General features: G+C 36.7%; 1 protein-coding gene across 4 annotated transcripts in view; it reads right to left on the reverse strand.

Annotated features, from left to right (window-relative positions):
• The window catches only part of LOC126824580 (G-protein coupled receptor 161), a 55,238-nt gene that overhangs the window by 25,931 nt on the left and 10,940 nt on the right, over positions 1-18,367 (reverse strand). For 2 of the 4 annotated variants that reach the window (XM_050553831.2, XM_050553830.2), the window contains exon 2: positions 13,931-13,977. The gene's annotated coding sequence lies outside the window, so the exon portion shown is untranslated. Of the gene's footprint in view, positions 1-775; positions 1,225-2,163; positions 2,290-13,930; positions 13,978-18,367 lie in introns of those variants that run through there. The other 2 variants (XM_050553833.2, XM_050553832.2) reach the window with 2 other exon arrangements.

Consider the following 18,367-nt stretch of genomic DNA (forward strand, 5'->3'; position numbering starts at 1 on the left):
TCGAACGACTAGACTGCTGTCTTTGTCAGGCCCTACGTCCTGCACCACTGACACGAGGGAACCACGTCGGACAATCCCGATGAAATTTCTCGGCCAATGCAAGCATCGAACACGTGACCCCCAGGCTAGCGAGTCAGCGTCTTACCCACCGTGGTTCCTGTTAACATATGATTCAAATGATTACTATCAGAAGCGCACGGGAGGCCCCTTGCTATCTCCCTCTCACGAAAACCACAACACAATGTACTTATTATACTGTTGACCAAAAAGCGGTGTTTTCGTGGAAAATAAAATTGTATCAAGCTTCTTGTACCCTTCTACTTACTATTCCCGCGGGAAAACCAAAAGTAACACACTAAATATACTTTTCTTAATCCAAAAGGATTTGAAATGGTTGCTTGTAAGAAGTATGAATTGGGCCAAAAGCTAACTAGAATTGGTCTACTGAGGGAAATACGGCAAAACACAAGCCAGTAACATAACAGGAACAACAAAACACTCAAAAAGACGTTCCTTTAAACTAATCTTTTAATTTGAACAACATATATTTAATAGGCCTTTCAGTAAATAAATTTATCCTGGCAACACTGACAAAGGAGGTTTCTACTGTCTAGAAGAAAAGGGTTTCTTTAAAAGAGACTAAGTAATCTAGACCCATTAGTTAATAGAAGTCTATAAGTATACCAGCCGACAGAAATTCATTGAAAGTCTATAAGATGTCAAATGTAACTAGGATGCTGTGTATAATAATATGATCTAAGTGAACCAATCCTACCTTCATTGAAATCACCAATTTCAGATGCACACGTTGATAAATGAGGAATAATATGTATTGAAAGCCACTCAGAAACATATCAACCAGATCATTCTGCTGCTTTTTCAGTTTATATCTCCCACTTTCAACGATATTAGCTCATTTATTTATACTGCTCTAGACAAAAGGCCAACTAAACTAATATAGTATTCGACACTTAGCGTTTATTGTTCAGTCTTACTAACCGAATTAGTTTAACATGTAGCTTGTCCTTTGGGAAAATCCCCAATAACTGTGTTACAGAAGCTGGCTATTCGCATCTACACCAAAGGACTAGTTGATCCGTAATTATATCAAGACATAAGGCCGTCTGATCTCCACGTCTGCTAGCCAACGTTTGCTAAACCTCTACTCTGGTCCAGTTTGCCTGGTTAATCCGGCAAGACAGGACTTATAATCCAAAAGTGGAAATAGTTTGTAGTAATAATGTTGTACATGTATATAATCTATAGAGGCAGACTTAAAGGCAAAATTAATGTTGTGGTTCTGTTTTTCATACAATGGAGAAGTTTTAGTTAAGCACATACTAATTTACAACATGTCCCCGTTGCTTTTGTTGACAGCATTTTGTAACAAAAAAAAAGAAAAAAAAAAGAAATTCACAAACTATAAAATACTTTCAATGTTTATCCTAAAGACATTAATTTAAGTTTTCGCGAAAAATAGAAATTTTAAACTTAAAACATTGTTTAGAATTTTTGGTATTGTCATGTCACATTTATTTGTCATTATTTAATTTTATAAGTAAAAAATTCTTTTCACTGTTAGTAATATATTAAATAACAGCGTGTTTATGACAGACACATAGATAATGTAACAAGCATGGTAAATAACGTGCTTTCAAGCCTTTTGCACATTTTTCAAGAAAAAAATGAGAAATAGCTATATGCTATTTTGGTTGGACACCAATTCAAAAATTATGTAAGATTGAGATAAAGAGCTTTCAGTTCTCGCTATAATAGTTAAATTTACTTCATTCTGGGCGATGTTAGGGCTGTTTGGGGAATAGCGGAGCCTTATTGTCATTTCTACCGTTATTACCATAGTAAACAAAGTCTCGATTATCCATTTTTAATTAAATTATCAAACGCCAATTTTGTTTAAATCCGTTGAAAATCTCGAGCATCCGATGGCATCGATGGTTGATTATGATCTTGGCAAGTTATTAAATGTCTAATTGATAATTTATATAACATTTAAGACCTAAAGAAAGACCTAAACAGACATATTTAGCTCATGCATAACACAACTTTAACTTGAAACTCACTAAACGAATTTAAACTCCATACCAGTAAAATATTAATCCAAATTACTTATTTAGAAATACAAATCGGGTTCTATAAACTTACCTATGGTAAACACAAACACGACCTGTCAAATCTAACAGTAATGTGTTGATTCATCTCTTAGCACCTCTGCAGTATATAAAATGTTTGCACCGACCGGTACTCACTTGTAAAGTGTAAAAATAAAATTGACTTTAGCTTATAAACATGCTATGGCGTCATCTAAGTGAATCATTGAAAATGGAGCCAAGCAATTCGAAGTTCTGGTAAAACAATTAACATTAACAGACCTCTACTAATTTGATTTAACGAAGGAGTGGGTGGTGTTTTTCTCTACTTTTAAAAGACAAAATGATGAGGATGAACATGATGACCCTAGAGTTGCTGCCAGAAAATCATGTTGATTACAATGCTGTGTTACTGGCTTAAAATAAAAGTTGATTGGCAATATAAATCTGTCGCCGGAAATATCTATTTATTATTGAATTACAATACACAATTACAGGTGGTTGGGATGACCTAGTGGTCTAAAGTGTCGCGCTTCAAACTCTAGCTGGCCGGTCACCTCTGGCTTACGGTCGTGGTTTCGATCGCTGGTGTGAGCGCGTGTTGCTTAGGGATAGGGGCGCCTTCTCAACTTCGTGGGTTTTCTCCGGGTACTCCATTTTCCTGCCCCAGGAAAGACCTCTGTGCGTGCGTTAAGCATAAGAAAATATGACAACTTGTCTGCGATATCACTCTCTGTGGAAGCGGACGTTAAACACTAAGAGAAGAAGAACAAAAGTACAACAAAATAGAATGGGGTTAACGTCCTACTTTTCTGGCCTAACCGGGATAACGAAGACAGACATATACGCCATGTAGTGTAATATACTATTCAAAAAAAGTAGGGGATATTTGATTTTTAAGTGTTATTAAAGTCACCTAATGAAACTGACGAAGAAACAAATGACAAAATGAAATGAAGTTCACATTCATCGATTTATTCCAAATGATCGTTAGACTAAGTAAGGCACAGACTGACCATTATAAGGGTAAAATGATACCCGGGGTCAAACAGCAAAGTTACCACAGCATCACAACCAAGTCAGTAACGGGTAAATCCTCCTCTGTTTGCCAAACAAGCATTGATCCGACGTGGCATACTCCTAATGAGACGTCTAAGGTCATTTTGGTCCAGATTGTCCCATTCCTGTTGCAACGCAGCAGCAAGTTCTTGGACATTGGCAGGACGTTGTTGACGTTGACGTAACCTCTGTCCAAGCATGTCCCAGACATGCTCGATGGGGGAGAGGTCGGGACTCAGTGCTGGCCAAGGTAATGTGGTGATGTTCTGTTGTTGGAGGTAACCTGTAACGATCCTGGCCCTGTGACATCTTGCGTTGTCATCCTGGAAGATGAAACGGCGGCCATGACGTCGTGCGAACGGCACAACATGGACTGCCAAGATGTTGTCCCGGTAGTACTGGCCTGTAACACGCCCTGCAACAACATGTAAAGCCGTTCTTCCAGCAACAGTGATGCCTCCCCACACCATAACAGAACCACCCCCAAATCGATCATGTCTGATGACGTTAACGTCTTGGAAGCGCTCGTTTCGACGACGCCACACCCTCCTACGTCTGTCCAAAAAATCAACAGTGAACCTTGACTCCTCTGAAAACATCACATTGCTCCAGCGTCGATTATCCCAGTGTTGACGATCCCTACACCAACGACGTCTTGCCTGAATGTGATGATCTCTCAAACAAGGGATCACGCGAGGACGTCGGGCGCAAAGGTGACCCCTATGCAGTCGATTCCGAATCGTCTGGCCACTCACTCTCACACCAGTGTCTGTTTGAAGACGAGCGCTGATCTGATTTGCTGTGATGACACGATTTCTCAAGGCCAAGGTACGGATAAATCGATCCTGGGCTTGAGTTGTCGCCCTTGGTCGACCTGAGCGTGGTCTGTCCTGTACAGATTGTGTATCACGGTATCTGGACCATAGCCTGCTTATGACAGACTGAGAAACATTCATCGTCCGCGCCACAACCGCCTGTGTTGTGCCGATCTGTAGCATGCCAAGGGCACGTAACCTTTCATTTTGGGTAAGCCGACGCATATCAAAATTTGTTTTCTGGTCACTAAAACAATTAAACTGATGTTTCCACCCTGGAATTCAATGCCACAATGACTGTAACATTCAAAGTCAGAGTCGTGCAAATCTTGGGTTGGACCCCCATGATGATCCCAAGCATCACCTGCATTCCATGCGGTAGCTATTGGTGCGTTTGGGCGTCACATGTAACTGGAAATGTTTCTTCTGTTAGGTTCTATAGTGACTTTTTTCGTAGTCATTTGCATATTTTAGTATTATGCCCCCAAAATCAAATATCCCCTACTTTTTTTGAATAGTATATAAGGAATTTTGTTTCCAAAACAGCGATTGTCTGCCTAAATTCTTAATCACATTCCAGATGTCTTTAACGTGCACAACAAAGAGTACGCGAATGGACCTCGTTTTTTTCGTTCAACCCAATCACTTGAACCTCGATTACAGTTGAAAGCACGATTTACTGCAGATACATATGACTGGTGCCGAATAGTAGGACTTTAAACCACATATGTTTTCAAGATGAACTCAATATTTCACTGACCTAATAGAACATTGCACTGGGACGTCGTGTCATATAAACTTATTCTTCAAGATACGTTTGGGAATAAAATAAGATATACATAAAGAAGACGGTTAATGGACTGTAAGGTTCAACTGGGCTAGAAGAATACAAAGTCTAATTAAGGTATGTTAACAACATTTAACCCCTTGAGTCTCATTTGCTGCTACATATAGAGTTGTATTGTTATATTAGTGGCTGGGATTTCTATCTCAGGGACTAATTAAAAGAGAGGTAATTATTCAGTATATAGACTACAAGTCGTTGGCAGACACATCCTATCCAGTACACATCCGTCCAACATAATATATATGGCTCCAGATTTATTTGCATAATCATGCAATTTATCAAAGATAGAAAACGGAACCTCGTGAATAATTTGCCAACCCCAAATTACATGTTTTATTGCATATTTGCAGAGAGGATAAATTGTCTTCTAAATCCCTGATATTTCCTTGAATAATCTTTATAATTAAATATTTTTGAGAACAAGACTTGTTCGACTTTCTGTTTTCAAAACGCATACCATTGTCACTGACAATTACTGTCACAAAACTTTAACAAATGGAATAATCAGTGTTATCAGAACAAGCTGATCGTTTGAACACCCTACGGTGATTGTATTTTAACTCCGTTATAGAAACACGCCAAGAATACCGTAATCAGTAACCTTGCCGATAGTTTTTGTGTTCTTCTCAAAGCCGCTTCTTCCTAGAGGTGAGTATATGGCCTATTTTTACAGTCAATGTGTTTATCAACAAAGTGTGTTATTTTCCCAGACCGACTGAACTTTCAAAAATAGTCGGGAGCAGACCCTTCCGGTAACATGGCGACCTTTTAATAGTATTGAAAAACATGTCATGTACAGATTTAGCTAAAGGTGGCGATATTTTTCCCACCTCAGTTTCATTTTAAACAACATGTGACTGAGAAAATTCTCTAATAGCCCTCTGATCACATCTTTGAGTAAAAACAAACACGTAAATGGGTGTTTACTACGATTGCACTTAACGACCACAATGCATGGGACCCCGAGTCAATGAAGCAAATTTTGGATGATTTTCAACTCACCTTCGTCAACCAGGATACTCGTCCTTGATTTACGTGGTACACGCGATGACCTCTAACCAATTGTATGACAGTTAGAAGGACTTATTCCGAAATAAAATGGCAAATACGAAGTTTAAGACCTCGTTCAGCCCAAAGTACTCTTACCAAAATTTATGGGGTAAAATCTTTCCCAAACACATTAACCATTAAGAAAGTAACTGGGTGTGAAGTGACTCGTCTTTGACGCCAAAGCAAGATTCCCCTTCCTTATTCTGATGTTTAGATTGACGTGTTTTGTTATGAAATGTAGCATACATATAAATTTAAGCATGTCCCAAATCACCTGTACACACCCAAATCACGTCTAAGTTAAATAAAATGATCGCTTATAATAATTGAAATGCATGTAGATCTCAATGTACCGCATTGTAGACATCATACTTATATTCAAAATACGTGTTACTATATCAGTAAGGGACACCTTACTCCTATTGCGGTATCATCGTTTGATAATTTTACATCTTTATATCAATGTAAAATACTTTTTGTCTAATTAGTACTACTGCTGTCTTTTGGACCAATCAATGATCAAGTGGGGAATTTCTACTTTCAGTTTAAATAAACGCAGTTTGTTTCGTATTTCGTCTCAGTTGAACAGGACATCGAGTCCAATATCTAAAGATTAAAAACAATTGTACGGACATGAAAAAGCATGGCGCATGATAATGCCCGGAACCATCGGGAAATGTCAGCTGCCACTTAAAAGTTGAGCATAAGTGTGCTAAGTATGGCTGAAGGCTGTAGATTACGTGAACATCGTTTCCTGTGTTGGTCATCTTTAATACACGAAAAAAACATGTTTTGCTTGAACTCTTTAGATCCAATCGATTTTCTATCGCATTAACTTTAAAGTATCATAAAGTCTCCCGAGGTTGTGCACCCTGATCCCCTAAAGTGCGATGTTGTTAGGTGGTGGTGGGTGGCGTAATGAAAAGATTGACTCGACTTCTACCTTTAGGCCGTATTGAACAAACACGATTATGAAATATTAAAGATTGTAATTAGATTGTCTAATGTAAATTCCGGACCTGATTAATCAATGTAAAAAGATCCAACGAGATGCTAATGTGGATTACCCTGTTTCTATTTCCAAGTATAAATATAGTACTTCATTTTAGTAAGGATTACACGCTTTTTAGTCCTGTGCATATTTTCTACTGAGAGACAGAGAGAGAGAGAGATGGGGTTTAACGTCCACTCGACACAAACTATGTCATTTCGGGACTAACATATGGTTTAATTTTATTTCAATAATTCGCTTGCGCGTAGGGGTCTTTAGCAGTGGGAGGAAACCGGGGGACCCGGAGAAAACCCACGAGGTTGGACAGGCGACCCTACTCCTTGTCACGTACAACCGGGGAATCGAAACCCCGCCAGTTGACTCAATGACAAACCGTATGATACAGCGCGCGCGTGCTAACCATTCGGCCATCCAACCTCCCCATAAACTATCCATACTAAGATACAAGTTGCTCGCGTAATTGACGTAGCAATCCAGTTAAATATTCCATTTTCATTTTTACTTCCTAAGTAATAAGTGATCGACAACTGTTTATGACATATACTAAATGTATACACAGTACGAAATACCACTATTTCTAAAGCTATAATTGAATTTCATCCACTCTGCGTTTTATGGAGAATTTTCTATCTAACCAGAAATGAGAACGGATTAATGTTAATAGAGTTTTTCGGTCTTTAAAGTATCCAACATTGCATTTATAATACAAAAATACTTTTCTTATCACTGCACCCTCCCTATTATTAACAGTTTCCAAGTCTAATATAGCCATTTGATGCCCCTATTATCTGGCTAAACACGAAAAATCAATCTAGATCAGCTTTTTTTATGGTACACAAAGCAGGAAATATATTACAAAAGCTGTTCAAATGGTTGCTTTATCATTTGTCAATGGTTAATTTCGTGACGTAATTGAATAACCAACCGCTCTTGAACATGCAAGTTGTCAAGAACCATAATCTGGAAGATATTTCCTTGACGATGAAAATTGAGATAAGGCACGAAGGCAAATCCTAGGCGTTGGAGGACTTGCAGCCAGAATTGTATTCCAGAAGTACTTTCTTGAAAAACATATAGATAATTAACGGAGTGTCCCAGATATGAAGAAGAGTCTATATTCTTCCCGAGGAAACAGGAAATCGTTATTCAATAACAAGGTCGTGTACAGCCGATGTGTGAAAACCTACGCCGCACAATGATCAATACAACATCTGAGTTCCAATGGAAATAATTGAATAAAATTTTACGTCATGTCTTCATTGAATACGTTAAGGTTTATTAAGACTTATGGCCTTTGTAATCTAGAATATTGTATCAAGAACCCAAAGTAATAAGCTGAGAAACTATGGCGTCTGCTGGTAAATCGAAAATTAAATGTTTACATGAAATAATTCCAAAAGAGAAGGTGGCGGGGTTGTGAACGTCCATTCAACACACACTAGGCCATTTCGAGACAGAGATTGTATAACTTAATTCAAAAATAGATAGAGGGTTGTTATGGAAGTTTGGGATGAAAGCCATGGAGTTAAGCAGACTATCCTACTCATTGACACGTAAAAGTTAGGATCAAAAACCATGATTCTAATTAACATGATGAAAGACACTAATATTCAAGGGCAAAATCCATATCGTGCAATTTTGCACACAGTTTATAGCGGCATCCGTTACACAAAAAATGGGACTCCCACTCGTAAATTGTATATTTTACTCTATTTCACATTATATGGGCTTTGTTAAACGAGTCACACTTGTGGAAATTGCAATACTTTATTTTATGGGAGGTCGATTTTCCCCCCAGTCAGTCAGTAGATAGTTTTCAGAAGCGCCAACTTTACAATCAAAACTTTAACAGTATTCACAAAACCAATGAATAAATGCTACATGGTAGTCCTCTGGGGTCATAAACAAACGAATAAGCTAAATATAGAAACATCTTAAACAATCAAAGTAAACATCTTGTTATAGTTTATGTTATCATTTAACTCGAGTTATATATGGAAGAACTACTCGAAACAACTCTCACCTAGAGCAACATAACCATATTCTAATTATCACAAACCCTGGGGACTGCACTGAAACCAGAAACACCTGATCCAAACACAAACAATATGCTAAAACTAGACTTAACACGAACCGATTCCGATCTTTTCACAATAACAAATTCGTAGATAAGATTCTAAATTTAAAACCATCAATTGATCAACTGTGGCTTTCTGATCCAAAAATATCTGGAGATTTAGCAAAAATAGAAAGATCTTAATTCATCTAAATCCGATTACAACGGCTGGAGTCACAAATTCCTGGTTTCCGATTTGTTTTGATTCGGGCAAAGATTGTTTAGCCTGGTAAACCTGAATATGGAAAATAATAAAAGAACAGACAAAAAAATCAAACAAAGGAGCTGATGAGTGGTGACATGTTTTATAGAAGATTAGAAAGGTACAAAAGGTAAACTTTCCGATAACGGTTTGTAACGGTTTTTGTTCTGAAGTTAAAAATATAATGGACTCGCCAAAGACTACTTAATCATTCAAGAAACGTGATTTATTGAAATCTCGGTATCTTCCAATACATCATTCAGTCTTTTCTATCTCGGGAATTAAGCAATTGAAACTCATGTCATTCGCATCTTAAAATTCGATGATAAAAACAATCCTGCTTAGCTGTGCGCACGGGCTGTGCTATTTTCAGAAAATGTACAAAGTTAATCTTATATGCGAGTCATCCATTAAAATTATATTCAGTACAATGTGTTTAAAGTAAGACAGGGACGAGATTACGAAATTCGGCTAACAAGTAAGGAAGGGTTGGTAATCATGTTAAGAATGTAAATCAGATTTCAAGGAAGGAAAGGCGGCTCTCGAGTTATCAACGTAAATCAGACGTCAAGGAAGGAGAGTGGAGAAACCACGTTATCATCGTAAATCAGATATCAAGGAAATAAAGGGGAGTCCACAGGTTACCAAAGCATCAGATGGAAACAGTGAAAATATCGTGTACAATACGTTTCAAAGAGGCCTCAATAAAATATCAAACATGGCCATGATATGAGTTGAAACCGGTCTCAAACTCGCTGCAGCTATTAGAGAAAAGCTAACAAAGGAGACAATATGGTAACCACATAGTATATATTTACATAAAACAGTGTTCTTGTGAAAAAATAAAATATGCCTACCGGTAGCTTTTTGAAGGCATGCAAGGTCGTCAAATCATTAACTTAAGTCAACGAGTAATACGGTTTTAATTTAATACTGGGCTGAAACAGATGTGTGACTTGAAAGAAGAGTATATCCCGGTCATCGATTGAATGTCCCAGACATGTTGCAAGTATTTTGACGGGCGGAGATATACGGGTAACGACAATATACTCTCACGTATTCTATATGAGCGTACGGTATGAAAATATCTGAATACTCGATTAAAATCCAAGGACAAACCATTGCTAAAATGCCGGATGTCAAGCACGAGGCTCCCCCCACCTCTCCACGACAGCTGATACCACATCTGTGTAGTAATAGTGTATTTAAATAGTTTGGAGATGTACATTTAGAGTTATGTTTATGCACTAAAACCTCGGTGTTTTTCAATCACTAAATGACGTAAACACACCACACAACATCAGGTGGTTTTTTGCCGATCACGATTCCGATTTTATATAAACTAATTGTTAATATTGTCTTATGCATTGGTATATATTAGCGTTTTTACTCATTTGTTGACACGAACGTAAAATACGTTTAATTAATTAACTTATATACGTAGTTAAGTGCAGTTCATGACTTGCAAGTCCTTTTCAAATTTAAGACAAAGGATGTAAACAACAAAATAAAAACTAAGAAAAACATCGGACAAAGTAAACAACTTGTATATAAGATTTTAATTAAATCTATCTGATCGTCCATGATAATTTTATAGCCGCTAGCGTACTTTTGCTTTGCTTACAACTACAGCAGAAACAGACTCTTCGTGCATTCAAGGTTGATAAAGCCCACATAAATGGAAGATAAAAAAAAATCATCTATGTGATCAATATCGCCATTTTATTGTTCATTCAATAACCCACTACATCGTTTTATTATCGCTATAACGATATTGTTTGTTTACTAATTCGTACAAAACAACGCAATAAAACAGACCACACATTGCGTTTCGTATTTAATATAAACTGGAAATTGAGAATGAATATTATTCGAGCACCATTCACAAATTATAACTCATATGAGGTTCACTGAACAATTACACACAGTCACGGGTGAATATAAATCGACTGGTGTAATACCTAATAAATAATAAACCCCACCATAGAGAATCTATGTAAATATTGATATAGCAAGTTCATCGCGGCTAGGTTATTAGAACAAGTTCGATCCACATTACATAATGTGTATTCTTTTGTGTTAGACACACAGACGGCAAGCTTTTACTGCAAGAACTGTACCTTGTTGAAAATATCAAATTTAATAAGAATACCAATTAATTATCATTTACTTAGAAAACATTAGATTATCACACTTTATTAACCACATTGTGTGCTGGATCAAATCAGAAGCAGAGTGTGAAATTATCCCGCCTCAATAAATAATGAGTGACATGGTATGATCTGACCTGACTTTGGTATAATTATAGCATTAAACCAATGGAACTAATTCTTGTCTATACTATGGTCTCTGGTGTTTACTGGGGGTCATTTTTCCGTGTACACGTTGGCGGACACGTAATATAAACCTTGACAGAATTCGATGAAGAGTGGGGATGGGGGACGTCACTGTCTGGACAAGGTTCCCAGATTACAAACTATGGCATGTGTTCGTTTTCTTTAGCCCAGTTGGTATAATACAGCAAAATGGGAAGTCAGGCCCCATTTTATTTCATTTTAAATACTTATTATTTTGTCAGTAATACACATTAGGACAGTATTACACGATACCAACAAAAACCTATAATAGGTCATATTAGCCCATTCAGACACTTAAGTTGAACTGCTTCAAATAAGCCCGGGGATCGTTAAACCAGTTTAACTTTGTCGACTGAACGCAAATGTGGAGCAAATAAACCAGTTAAAAAAAACTCCAGCTCGCGACCTGTCTTCGAGAAGGCATTTTGTTTTAAACTGGTTCATCTTGGCCGTCTGAACGGGTTGCCTTACCCCGGCTCCAGCTCGCTCTGGGCATGCGCAGTATGCAGTAATTTACATTCCTGGGAAAATGGCGGCGTCGTGCAGTATCAGAGTTATCGAAAGCGTGCGAGAACCGAATAAAGAATATGAAACTACCCATGCGTAGTTAACGGTATGTGAATGATATATATGACGAACATACACATTATAACCTATTTAAAGACTGCTGAATAATTAAACAATTGGGAATGTATACCAAATAATTATAATTCAGCAGGCCTTCCAGACATTTTATCTTTGTTGATTTCAACTGATATTGAGTAAGAGTCTTCCCAACAGTATTTGAGTCGAGAGTTATCGTGATTATATCTGGGCCGTGAGAGTGGTCTCAGAATGTTATTTTAGGTTGGAGTTATCATTTAATATTTAAGGTAATTGTTATCCAAAGATTTATCAGTCACCTCATATCATTAGTCATCTCCACGAGTTCAATTTCAACAATACCGACGCCAAATTCAGGATTAGTGCATTTTAGCGCCAAAATACACCATCTCATTCAAAAATATATATTGAAATAACAAAATATGGACCAGCGTCAGTAAACATAATTACAAAACTAACAATAGGTGTGATTTAGTCTAATATCGAATACGTATGTCAAGTAAACGTGTTTACAATCGTATCTATTTCTAGTGCATTACATGAGAAATCATAGCATTTTTCTCATCTGAGTAATAATTATACACGATATGTACCAGGTAACTGATAGGACCAGCTTTTTTACAGAAATTAATTTGACATGCGATGTGTGAAACTTTGGGTACTTTTACACGATTAAAGGCATTTAATGAGTATAAATGTAATATAATAACTTGATAACAAGAATACAGATAACCAACCGATAATCTCTCCAAAAGCACTCAAAGGCCATTAGTAATGACATACAAAGACGTGATTAATATATCTCGCTTGCAGGTATACACAAATTCCTAAAAGTTTTCCTTCAATCGATTTTAACATCATGTAATTTTCTATCACCTTCAGTTTGTGACGTGAGTTGCACATTCTTTTCTTTTGAGGAACTCTATATTAGTGACGTCAATTGTACATTCTTTCCTTTTGGGGAATTCCACTTACAATTGTTTACGTTTACTGCATACTACTTAACAGCTAAACTGCTTTGTTGATGGTTTATCAGGAATACGTCACTGGTTATGAGCTGCATGTACGTTAACGATGAAAAAGAAACATTAGCGACGCATTTAGGGATTTTGAATTTTTGCAATTTTGACGCTCTATAATAGTTGTAACTATAATCTTTTGGAATCAAAATACTAGAGATTCAATCATTATATTGATGTGGAATTTCGTTTTAATCTGTTTCCAATACTTTAAAATAGGAATCAAGCACAGTCAATCCTAACCAGTAGTAAGAATACAAAATCCAATTGACGAATTCGGTAAAAAAAAAAACCAAAAAAAACATTAGAAATGAAATGAAATGGGGTTTAGCGTTCTATCTTTCTGTACCAAATGGGCTAATGGAGACGGGCATACGCCGAACAGTGTGCTATGAGGAATATTCACTCGGACAGCGAGTTTCCGTCTATATAATCTTCCACCGGTCAGGAGCTCTTTTACGTGCACGCGGGTTTTCATATCGTCCGAACGACTAGACGTCCTACACAAGGGTAATCAAATTAGAAAATGCCGAGGAACTCCTGATTATTGCGTCAGCGCCTCACCCACTGAGCCACTGTGCTTCAGACAACGTTTGAACGATGCATACGCGAAATTACAGATTAAATTCGAATTATGAGTAAATGCTGACTGAATTTGTATTACAGATATTACAAAATGCACAAACTTGACACAAAGTTGTCAAAAACCTTTGAATCAAAAATATAGAATGATACTCATTACCTTTTGTTCTGTGATTTGGTTTGATCGGCTACTTCATAAAATCTCGACTGAAAAAGCAATAAACGAAGATATTTTTTTTATCCAAAAATTATTGGTAACCATTTAGTCCGTTACTTAATACAATTGTGTCATACTGGGTGGCGTACATCAAATATATCCAAACATATTCTCCAGAAAAGTTTATAATGATACAAAACATGACCCTATGTGCCTTTACATATGACTGAATGTTTCAACTTGTTAAATAACACTGCTTCATAGGCAAACATTCATATCAACAATAGTCGATAACCGTTATTGTTAAATTTCGAATAATAAAGGGGCATTAATAGGCCAAAAGGACAGGTTAGTCCTGGGGGTTCCTGTACCTGTATATTATGACTATATGTAACCCCTTGCCTAGTTCAATCCATTGCTTCAATCAATGTAAGAGGATAATCTATATGTCCCCTTTAAAAATGTTTCACCTTGAAAAATGCGTAATTTTTAGACGATTACTGTAACAATAGGTTAAAAGAGGTGAACAAGATTCAAGACAATCGGTTAACACCAGCTCTTTGTTGAAGCATAGTGATTATGACAGATTACATTGCAGAAATCTTTCTTCTATTTTAAAACATGTCAAACTTTGTCAATTCCTATATTAGTACAAACATTGTTGAACATTTTGTTTAATTTACTGATAAGCCGATAATTTTACAATTGCTTTCCAAACACTAAATCCAAATATTATGAATAACTGTTATGACCGTTATATGAATTATATCGCCTTATCGGGGAACCTGGCATTGATAAAGTCAATGGACGAGTCGACGTTTTATTTATGTCCTTTGCATTTGCAATTAAATAACTAAATGCTATTGAAACAATTTTCCGGGCATAGTTAGTTACCCTTCAGGTTGACGTTGCAAACTTCAGTGCAAGATTACATCAACTACTCTACATTACCAAACAGACGATTTTAATACGGAGCTATTAACATCACCCTTGTCCGTTCGCCCGAGAACCGTGGTGGCTCAGTCGGTAAGGCGCTGACTTGCTAACCTGGAAGTCCCAGGATTGACCCGAGTGTTGGACGCGAAAGTTCCTTGGGATTTTGTGACCGCCCCCTCCCCCATCTTTGTCCGTGATGCAGGACTGGGGTTCTGGCAAGAACAGAGCCTAGTAGCTCGGATTTAACGAAAACTCCATGTCCCGTGTACACGATTGGGCGTACGGACATAATCCTTGACTTTTGAATATTGCTGTCCTGGCAAAAGAAGCTACCATTAAATGGCGTGGTTTTATTCGAAATTGCAATACATTATTAACTTTTGAAATAAGTCCTAAAACTCATTTGTTTAAAAGGAGGATTTATGATCTCTAGTATTTTGTATCAGTATCCAATTCATAACAACCACATTTTTACAGTGTCAATTTATATTTCACTTTTAATATTAGTGTGTGTTTTCACATTATGCATTCATGTATGTTACCATTTGTTTATTGGGCACTCTTTTTAGAAATGGTGCTATATAAAAATTCTTAATAATTATAATAATCGAAATGTTCTTGTCTGGTATTTTTTTTTTTTTTTTAAATTCTTTAATTTTTTTGTGTTTTTGGTGGGTTTTTTTTTATTCTCGCTTAACTCAATTAGCCTTTTATATATATGTCCATGTCTCAGGTACATGTGACTTTTGATTATAAGGTTGTTTAAACTCTAAGGTCGGCCATTTGTTACAGGCTTAGAGTAAACCACAAGAGCATTTAGTCTCCAGATTGAGAAATTATCACATCTCGTCTGTACTGAAGGCCCTTGACACTTGGGTGACCAGAACGCAACCATTCGTAAAAATCACGTTTGGACATGAGGAAAAGACGCCGTTGTCTTCTAGGCCAACAAAAACCACACGTGGTTAATCAAACGAAGAAGGTTAAAGGGATAAACCCTAAACAATAGTTCGAAAAATCTTCTAAATACGGATAAAGTATAAGTGACATAAACTTACGCGTTGTGACGTTTGTCGCGTGGAATAATTCTCCAATTAACGAATCAAATCAGGTATTACTAGCATAATTACCAATTGTTTAATCAGCCAAACAGTTTCTACCTCATTGAACTGGAATTTGAACTTTATTACAGGCCCAAAAATATATACAAGTATAAATAGTATGCATTGTATATTAAATATGCATAGATATCATGGTTTTAATCGACGGACATTGTTAGCTTTTACGTGTCACCCTTCTGTATTACGCAGATCGCTTGAACCTAGTGGACTTTACAGCGCTCACATAATTCTACAACGTGATTATGGGCCATAACCCCAGAAATCGCTTCTTCGTCGTATTAAAGTAAAAAGATCGGGTGATAAATCTAGTCCGTAGAGCGTTCACAAGAAACCGTTGTTGGTGGCAATATAAGACTAATTAACCTACACAAAATTAATTCAGCATAGGAATAATTTCTCGTCCAATAAAACAGCTTGCACTGTAAAATAAAGTCACGCCGGAGCAAATGTGTAACTAATTCTTACTGTTCGTTAGTTCCTACGAGACATTGAATGCCAATACACGTTTTATCGACGCCCTATGATCTGACGACTGACGTCACATGTAGACCTATACTACACAGGTAGCCATCACACTCAGAGTTAAAAGAAGACTTTCGCATTAGCGCTGTGAAACCGATTGACGGTCAAACAGCTAGGAAACTTTATAGAACCACTTACCCTTCTTCTACAACGACCCGCTGTCCTCCCACTAAACTCTTCTATAATCGGTTATATTATACACACATTTTGTTCTCATGTTTTGGTAATGCCCATTAGTTTATCCTTTTAAATACAATTGAGGTATAACTAGTGTTGTTTCCTACAAATCCATATGGAACCTAAGGCTCCAATCCCATGGCCCCAAAGTCGCTCTTATAAAAAAGATTGGAATAAAATTGCCAAATTAATGTTGACACAAACACAGGCAGAAATGGCATATTAAGGGTTTTTTTTTTAAAGCCCCCCCCCCACCCCCATCACTCACCCACACTTACACCAAATCTCCCTGTTCTGCGGATTTTATCATGTGCACAAATCTAATTTGAACAACCGAACGTATGCAATTTGTTCGAAATCGCATTGGCAGTTCTGAAGAGCATTGCATGTGAATAATGTCATCGAATACACTACGTTAAAATGACATATATTCTTAATTTTTACATTAGAGGGCATACCTAGAATCACATTCAAGCCAGCTCGCAATGAATCAAGTCACCTATCCTGTCTACAGCGTTTATGCATGGTATTTAACGAACATGAGATCTGCAAAATATTCATAGTCAGCCTTTTTTTTTTTAAAAAAAAACAAACAAAAACAAACAAATAACAAAAACTTGTTAATCAAATTTTCCAAATTGTATCTCATTTTAGATTGAAATCTAAACAAAAGCGAAAAAAAGCTCTAGTAAATTACTTTATATAGAAAATCTCTGGCGGCAAGATCATTAACATTGCCAAGGGTGCAAGATGCATGTACATAAATAGGTTTTCCAACCTTTATACCAGACAGTAATAAGATATAATTATAGCACAACATGCATTCGGGACAAAAATCATCTTTAAACCAGAGTAAAAACTCAAAAAAAGAATCCCCAAAATAGAAACCGATTACAATAACTGTTGCCATATTGTTAATTAAGTGTATTTCAGACTCTCCGGGACCAACACAATAGTTACAGTAATGACTAACAGTGTAAATTACGAAACGAAATCAATAATTAAAGGCGAATTATGTAAGAGTTATTGCTGGTCTTTTGTGCGGCTTCGACATTTATTCACGTGACATCGGAGCATCGGGTGGCTACGATATTGAGTGGATTACACATGTCTGGCATATATTTGTTATACGTTAATATGGGTACCACTCACAGGAACTGTCGATTGAAAGACTTTAGAATCGAGACTATTTGAGTTATTTCTTGTGAAAACTTCAAACATTCCCAACTTCGCTCAGAATAAAATAATTTGACTGAAATTTTCAATCTATTCATTTTTCATCATCTATCATTGAACTATATCAAGACGTTTCAGCTCTTTATCTAAATCTTACATAATGCATCTTTAAAAGAGCGATAGAAAACACAACTTTGATTATTGTCACTGGTTGCCCGATCCATATCATTGCCCGATGTCACAGTCATAAACTCTATATGCCAATTTAGTCAGAATCTGCATTAATTGACTCTACATTAAACTTGCTAAAGGGGCTATAATTGTCTACAATTCAAATTGAATAATATAACGTCTTAAAAGGCACATTATATCCAAATATTTGATCAATGGGCTATTTCTTATCTGAATGTCATTTGAAAGTAGATGACATTTAGGTGGAAACGTGTCTTTCCAATCGCGTAACTTTCAAAATATTCAATTTGAAAAATGGCACGATCGAGTATTAGAC

Source organism: Patella vulgata, chromosome 6 (assembly GCF_932274485.2).
Source record: "Patella vulgata chromosome 6, xgPatVulg1.2, whole genome shotgun sequence".
Taxonomy (NCBI): Eukaryota; Metazoa; Mollusca; class Gastropoda; family Patellidae; genus Patella; species Patella vulgata.